This window comes from Adiantum capillus-veneris, chromosome 24 (assembly GCF_014529385.1).
Source record: "Adiantum capillus-veneris isolate H3 chromosome 24, ASM1452938v2, whole genome shotgun sequence".
In the NCBI taxonomy this organism is placed as follows: Eukaryota; Viridiplantae; Streptophyta; class Polypodiopsida; order Polypodiales; family Pteridaceae; genus Adiantum; species Adiantum capillus-veneris.
In genome coordinates, this window is record NC_140954.1 from 100951140 (window position 1) to 100959990 (window position 8851).

The following is an 8851-nucleotide window of genomic DNA, read 5'->3' on the forward strand; positions in this document are numbered from 1 at the left end:
TGATGCATATCTACTGTTATGTTGTGGCTATTCAAAACACTAACTCTATGGTTGATTGGTTTTGGTTTTTGCTATAATTTCTAATATGATAGGCCTTGCATATAGGCAGTTCGGAAGCTTTCTATAGTAAAATTATTTGGGTAAAGTTTCCTCTGAGCTTTGACATACTCTACCCTATGATAGGTGTAGTTAAGATCTGATCTGATCATTCACTCCCTTCGGGTGTTATTAAGTCTATTTCACTTGTTTACTAACAACCCTTTCTCATGTTATGCGTACTTTAAAATGTGGCTGATAATTAGGCTATGATCTGATGGTTATTTGTCATATCGAATTAGTAATACTTTTTTACTCACAATTAGTAATCTAAGGGCTATTTTACCACCTAGCTTGTATTGGTGATCTGATTAGGAATGATTTAAGTTTTGAAATATATCATATTATATTACTCATGATTACTTTAATATTGAAAATCTTTTAAGCTGGGTACTACTGCTTTTAGAGTACTAAGTTTTATCATATTATTTTCAAAGGCACTTAAGGCATACAAGTCTTTAGGATAAGAAAGATTTAAACTCTTAAAAACCTAAATACCTAGCATAGACTCTTGCAAGTTTCATCATCTTTTTTCCATTTGTTCGTTATCTAAAATGATTGTACCCCAAATATCTGTTCACGGATACTATACTGATCTTCTGAAAAAAATCTATGCCAAGAGTAGAGAAGGCATTCGGATAGCTTGACATGAAACACAACAGTGCTAATGGAGTTGGTATCGGTGATAATCTGCATATTTTAGCCATTGAAGGGATTAGCCTGATAATTTGTAATTTTCAAAGAAGCTTTACCTATTGGGTGATGCTTTTGGAGGTTTTGATAATTAATTATGACATCTTTTGCATAAGGCCTCTGATATGGATGGCCTACTCTGAGTTTGAAAAAAAAGCGGTTTCGTCGACACCTTTAATACATATTCAACGCTAGCAAATTTGTTGTCTTGTTTACATGGATGTAGGTGAGGACTCTATCTTTACTTAGGATCTTTTTGGCTTAGCTGTTGTCCATCATTGATACACCTATCCTCTTTCACTCTTTGAATCATTTATTCATGAGTATTCTTTGTACAACAACACTTGAATGATACCTCACTCTTATTTTAATGTGCAACAATGAATCAAAGATTAAGTCGTTTTGTGCTACTTCTTTTCCCTTGTCTAAAGCTGACTGTCTTTTAATTGTTATGTTCTTTTGTGTAGCAACCTCCCTTGTCCTCAGATGTATAAGTAGCTTGGATGTTTCTCAAATTATCTATGATTCTTACTTAGCTACATATAAAAATTCTTCTATCTTACACATGCTTTCTTTTAACGATTGGATCAAAATCTTTGGCAACTTGAGACAAGGACACCAAAGACAGGGTTGCTATGATTGCCCAGTACATTGCCCAACTACCCATACTTTCGTTACAATACCAACAAGAGCTAGCTCAGTTCTCTTCATTAGGGGCTGAATTATCTAACTTTCATTTGTGTTCCCACTACTCTAGCCATCTCTCAAATGGGGGGCATCTTTTGCAGAGATAGTGCTGCTCTGGAAGTCGTCAAGAAATTTCAAAACAACCTCTGCTCCCTCAGCGACTCTAACTAGTGCCCAAAGTTTCTAAAGTTTTTCCTTTTTTATGAGTTAGACAAATTGAAGTAGAGTCCTTTGGTGTGGACCATCAACTCTGGGTCCTCCCCAACAAAGCCTTTTTGACACCAATCCTTAGTGAAACTTGGGTTTATTTGGCTAATCTACCAACATCCACGATTGAAGATTGCAAACTCAGAATCTTGAAAGGAGGATAGCTTTTAGACAAAGGAGAACTCAAGAAATCCCCCTTCAACCTTAACTTTGTTGACCATTCTAAGGCTCTTCTAATGCAGGGCTATACATTTGTACAAAAGGTAACATGGAGTTTGCTAAAAGCAATCCTGGCTTCTACACTGAATCTATCTAGAATGCATTCCGACCCTATTTAAATGTGCCTGCAAATTTCTTGACCCCAAAGCCTCTTATGAGTCCAGTATCATGTGGTTGACCATGCTATCCGGTATATCCTCAACCTCCTTGATCAACATTTCCCTGAGAAAGCAATGGACTTCCATTTATCCTCATCTGCTCTTGGTTGGGGGGACATGCCAAACAATTGGTGGTTGCTCAAATTGCTTTTAACATCTTTTGTGGGCTAATGCTTGATATCCTTAAAGAGCTCAAATCTGATGAACCGGGGACTTATCTGACTACTTATGCCAACTATAAAGGTGTCAAGATCATCACTAGTTTACTCAAGCCCTGTATTGAGGATGATGATTCTCCCTCACTAAAAAGACCTAACTCTTTAACCACCCCCAATAACTCTTTCACATCTTTTTTAACCCCCAATAGTTCCTCCAACTTTAATAGGGGAAAATCTCATAGATTTACTAGAGGAAGAGGTAGAAATACTCCCATTCGGCACCTCCTTAACTTATGATCATCTATACTGTGCAGGTTGCTTTTGGCCCTTATGGAAGGATGCATCTCATAAAGAAGACTGCTACTTTGGAGTCTATTTATTTACATTGTCTTTTCCAAAATGAGCTTTTGGATTGGTTTCCCCCCCAAATAATATTATATGAGTGCTTTGACTTACTTTTTGGCAACCATAAGATTTTTGATAATGTCCTTGTTGACTGGAGGTATCAGCAACCTATAAATCTTGTATACAATAATGATTTTTTACATCACAACACTATCCTAGAATGCGCTGTGATAAATATAGCACTTTTTGCAAAGATTTTGGTGATTTGGGCAAACATGTCTGCACTTGTGATCTTAATATAATCGATGACACCACAGTCTGGAAAATCCTGGCTAAAGGACTGAATCACATCCCTAGCTTTCCAAAAAAACCCATATCTTGTCCTACCAGCTTTACTTAACTACTTAATTGACCTTGTCAGTTCTCTCCGACTGGAGAAGACAGTACTACTAGACTTAACTAAATTAGTTCAAAAATAATTTTTAAAAAAAACCTCTTTCCTACCATACAAATGCATGTCCACTATAGTACTTGGATCACACTGCACCTTGGACTTCAATTTCAAAAATTCACACATAATTGGTTCGTCGTAGGGCTTAATAAAAGTGCCAATTGTCTTACTCTTATGTGCAAAAACTTGGCTTAGAAAGCAACACATTCTCGTATATCTAGAAGACAATTCACGTTGCTTAGCCGTTCCCCTAGTACGATTTCTCATAGGATCACTAAGCATCTTGGTAATATTGGATATTCTCTTAAGACAATCAAGCTTCCTCTGCTATTTCCCACATATAAACATCATAAACGTAGATTCAGATGGATATTTGATGCTTTGAATGGAATATTCACCGACATCACTAAAGATATCACCCTTTGCCTTGACCTTATACTTTCTGAGTTTGAATCTATGTGTGCAACTAAGCAAAAAATTTCATCAAACTTCCTCAAGATAAACTATAACCCATGTTGGCTAGTAAAAAACTTCACTGAAAGTTACTCTCAACTTACCAAGACAAATATTTCATCTCTTTATTGTAGATATCACTCGATGCTACGAGAACATACCCCTGAATGGGGAATCGGGGTTGAAGAATATTCTAATAAAGATGATCGGATAGCATTTGAGCACGCTATGGAAAAAGATATTTTTGTCATCTCCCTCACCAATAAACCAAGATGGATTAAAAAATCCCACTCATCTCACCCCTTCCACCTTAATGAGGAAAAGCTAGTGTATTGCATTACTTGGATTCTTGACAACTGTTCTATCATCTTCGGTGGCCAATGTTTCAACCAAAGCCTAGGCATCCCTATGGGGTTTTCATGCTCACTCCTTATGTGTAATTTATATTTAGCCTTCTTTGAATACAAGTGGTTTCTCACAACCATGAAAGATAAGGATGATTGTCATAAACTCTCCCTATTTAAGCATACTTACAGATACATGGATGACATTCTAAGCCTCGACAATAGATCTTTTTCGGAGGAGATTAACCTTATTTACCCTTACTGCCTTAAAATTGAACCAACTTACGATAAAGGTTTCACTGCATCCTCTGGTTTCTTTTCCACCTTTGCTCAATTCCTTAACTTTACAATTTTGCTACATAGCCCCTATAATGGTGGCTATGACTACCGTTTCACCTGGAAAAGAGATCTTTTGAATATCTCTTCCATTGAGTTCACAAAAAAAGAAAAGTAATCGACCTCGTAAAACAGCTCTTAATACATGCATCAACCTCCTTTACTTGATCTTGTATTCATCCTCTAATTGCTTCTTAGCTTGGGAAGACATCATGCTTCTTATACACAAATTTTGTCTTAATGAATAGGAGGAATGACCTAATTGCTACAATCATCAAGACTATTTCCCATAATGACTTGCCTGGCTTGCAATACAGTCTCTCTAATCTCATCTCTTTAATTAGGCAGTAGGCCCATGCACAATGGGCCTACTTCCAACCCATTGTGTATGGTGCCTAGGGTACACAACACTCCCACATACATTTAAGTGCTGATACACGTATATCTCTACACCTGACCAAATCAACTTACAAACAAAAATCTCACTGCCTACTGTGACAGAATAGGGGATTTTTCCGACCAAAAAAAGACCATGGAATGGGTGCATAATATAAATTCAGTAAATACTTTGTATACATAGCTGTCCAGGACCCCTTTTGACAAAAAATAACGTTCTCCCCTTAAGGCATCCACTTATTCACCATGGGATAAATCCCTTCATAAGAGAGCTTGACTTCTTCTAGTAAAAACTACGAGTAAGTTTTTTTACCTAACCCCAATGGGGCACATGGCATATTCTTATTATATTTTTACACCTTTGTTGGCAACTGTGCACATTATGCCCCACTCCCTGCCTCAGGCTCATAAGCTTACCTCCGCTAATAGATGCGAGAATCGAGCTCTTTAGCCCTTTCCCACTGGAGCTCTCTTGGAAACCACCGCCTGGACACATGGCTATGCGAGTTGGGAATCCATTTATATTGAGGAGACTCTACGCATAGTATTTATATATCGCTCTATCCTGCCATGTTTGAAGGAGTAGGTCTTCTTCTTCTTCTTCTTCTCTCTCTCTCTCTCGCTCACACACACACACACATGTTGATATTGACCAACAAATGGAATAAAAACAAAAATCGATGGTACTTGTTAGCATCTCTTCTTTGTTTCAGGTTATAGCAACAACAATTTTTTTCAATGCTATGTTGATAATTCAATGGTTTTCAAACCATATGTGTGAACACGCAAGAAAGCTTGATACATTACATTATGAAAGGTTTTTGATGATGACAAACAATCCTCTTCTTTCTAGGTAATGGTCGTCATCCGTTTTTTCAATCTTGTGTGGTTAAATTCAACATGATGCACACTACTCTCTCTCTCTCTCTCTCTCTCTCACACACACACACACACACACACACACACAGGAGGACCAAAAGTCCTTGCCTATTACACATGAGCTCGTTAGGTCTTGATTTACTCCGTAACTCAATCACGTACTCATGAGGGCACTAAGTTACGTATGATGGAAGTTCTCTCTCTCTCTCTATCTCTCTCTCTCTCTCTCTCTCTCACACACACACACACACACACACACACACACACACACATTTTTATGATCAACCCGTGGTGTCGGGGCGTGATAATAGGATCTTGCACTTGTTAGCTCATCTCCCTTGTTAGGGTGCATGACGCTATGAAAATCACCATCATTTACACACATTATTCAATGTTGTCCTCTCATGTGCTTGGTAGGTGTGGAAAAAGTTATAGCCTTTTGAATCAAATAAGTTTGTTGTGGATGTTACACTACGCAATTTTTTATTGTAGTAATAAGGGAAAAATGTATTTCCTTTTGAATTAAATACGTTTGTTGAAGATGTTACACTACACAATAGATAATTTTGTAGATGTGGCATTGCTTCTACAAGAAGATTGGTATTAGTGTAAGAGATCTTCATTATGTCCCAAAACCTTGGGTTCGGCTAGGTTCGACGGTGGTGTGACAGAAATAACAACCAGAGATTTCCTTTGACACATGTCTTCCCATATCCAAGTAAGCTAAGTATTGACTTCTTACTTGTGTGGATGGTGGCAGGTAACAACTCGACTCTCTCGCTTATTGTAGAATCAGTAGGAACCTCACTCAAATGACAACTAGATAATGGGATGTATCTACAATGACATTTGTAATGATGGATATCGAGAAATGAAAGTGATGTACATATAAACCTTTACTTGTATAATGTAACGTCATGTGCATGTCAAAATCCATGTACCAGCTTAATTCAACATAGTTTTTTCCAAATGTATTATTTAAATGCAATGATACTTGTATGGTTCTTCTATGAAGGGATTTTCAAACTCTCTCTCATCAGATGATTCGGCTAGCAATGTCTTGATCTTTGGACTCCCTATTGCTTCTTGGTGGTCTGCAACCTCGTTCTTCTTAACTTTTGGCTTTGGTGGCATTCTCTGCTCAATAGCTTTCGTGGTTGTTCTTTGTTCTGTTTGATCTGCACTTGCTATTGCTTGATTTTCTTTAAGCTCTTCTAAAGTTCTGATTGATGGAGATGAATCATCTTCAATAAGATCTGCTTTGATATAAGTCTCCATTTTAACTATGCTTGAGGACTTTGTGTTGTCCGCTATTGACCAGTCTTGGTCTTCATTCTTTGTTGTCTGTGATGACTGCATCCTATTTACATTCTGTATCTCTAACATCTTCTGGGCCATTAGCATTCCCATTATGATGTCGTCTGGCATATCCTTTGCTGTGATCACATGGAAATGGGCTGTGATGATTTGTGAACTTACTTCAATGGTGGTGGAGATGATTCCCCGACATTCTACTCCTTTGTCTCCTAATAAGCTCACAAATTCAATGCAAATGAGTAGGGATTTGCTTTGACACCTGTGTTCCCATATCCAAGTAAGCTAAGTACTGACTTCTTACTTGTGTGGATGGTGGCAGGTAACAACTCGACTCTCTCGCTTACTGTAGAATCAGTAGGAACCTCACTCAAATGACAACTAGATAATGGGATGTATCTACGATGACATTTGTAACGATGGATATCCAGAAATGGAAGTGATGTAATATAAACCTTTACTTGTATACTGTATGTCATGTGCATATCAAAATCCTTGTACCAGCTTAAGTCAACATAGTTTTTTCCAAATGTATTTTTTAAATGAAATGATACTTGTAAGGTTCTTCTATGAAGGGATTTTCAAACTCTCTCTCTCTCTCTCTCTCTCTCTCTCTCTCTCACACACACACACACACACACACACACACACACACACACACACAAGCGTGCAACACAGACTAGTGACCGTAGTCCTCCACCTCGAGATCAAAGGCGCTAGTACATTTGCGAGAGATTCAAAGAGAGAAAGATAGCCTGCACACCTAGCCGTTGGCAAAAGATAGAGAGCGAGAGATGAATTGCAGCTACTCGCACACTATTTACATGCCTAGAATCCACCCAATAGACACCAAAAATAGTAAATACATGGATGCACTCCACAAGAGCACGACGACCTTGGACATGTTAGGTATGGAGCTTGATTTACCCTTGTGATTTTATTATAGAAAAGCACATTTGTAAGGCCCCTATTATGAGGAGAAGCCATTGTGCATGAGAAAAAATCTATCATCGGAAAACAAAAAATCAATACAAGGTCTTGTGGTCAGACGATGACCGACATATACACGACCGGTGGTGGGTGGTCGGTAATCAATAGCTGGTGGTCGATGGGCGGTGATCAGTTATGGAATGGCACATCTACACATGGGCGGCTACCTCTCATGTGAGAGGGCAATCCATAGACGCTCTTTGTCATCTATAAAAGGAGGCCTCTTCTACACATGAGAATGTGAAGCAAAAGAAGCAAAAAGAAGTGCAAGCTATAGAAAGAATTAGGGCAAGACTTCCATTAAGGGCTTCTAAGCTCTTTGTAAATTACTTGAAATTTGAAGTGTAAAGCCATTGAGTGGCTACAAGTGTGGACGTAGCCCACACTTGGGTGAACCACACATATCTTGTGTATACTCTCTCTCTCTCTCTGTTGTGTATTTTTTATTTTTCTCCATTAAATACATCACTCTAATCACTACTTAATTACTCATTAATCCTAACAAGACACTCATCTTTAATTGGACCAACCATTATGGCCATGGGCATAAAATACCTCCCCATAGGCCCTCCCTTATGACAATGGCAATAAAAAAGAAGTAAGGAGTCCCACTTGCAAGATTACTTGCAGGTTATAACTTTTATTACCCATAGATCTATGTATATTCCTTACATTCCTTGCCTTTCTAGCCAACTTGCACTCTAGCATTTTGTGCTCACAATGTGCAGGTCAGCTTTTAAAGAAAGTCTCCAGCTGTACACAACACTATGCTGCCCCTGCGTTCCACTCTGGACAATTGCCTCCGCTTGAGCTACTCTTCCACCATGGTCCTCTCTCTGCTTGTTGCATATGCTCGCCTTCACTAATTGATCAAAGATGGCATCTTCAAAAGATTCTGTCTAATCGGTGTTTTCTAAAATGTGCTCCTCTTTCCATGTGTTTACGATGGCCAATGACCCCTACTCGACTGCCAGCAACTTAACATGTGCCATAGCCCCATCCCTCCTTCTGGCATGCTGCCCAACCATTCAAGGTTCCTTCTCCTATTCGACTTCTGGTTTTAATCTCCATAGGGCATCTCGGGTAGATACCCACTAATAAAACAATTTCCAAAATCATAGGTAC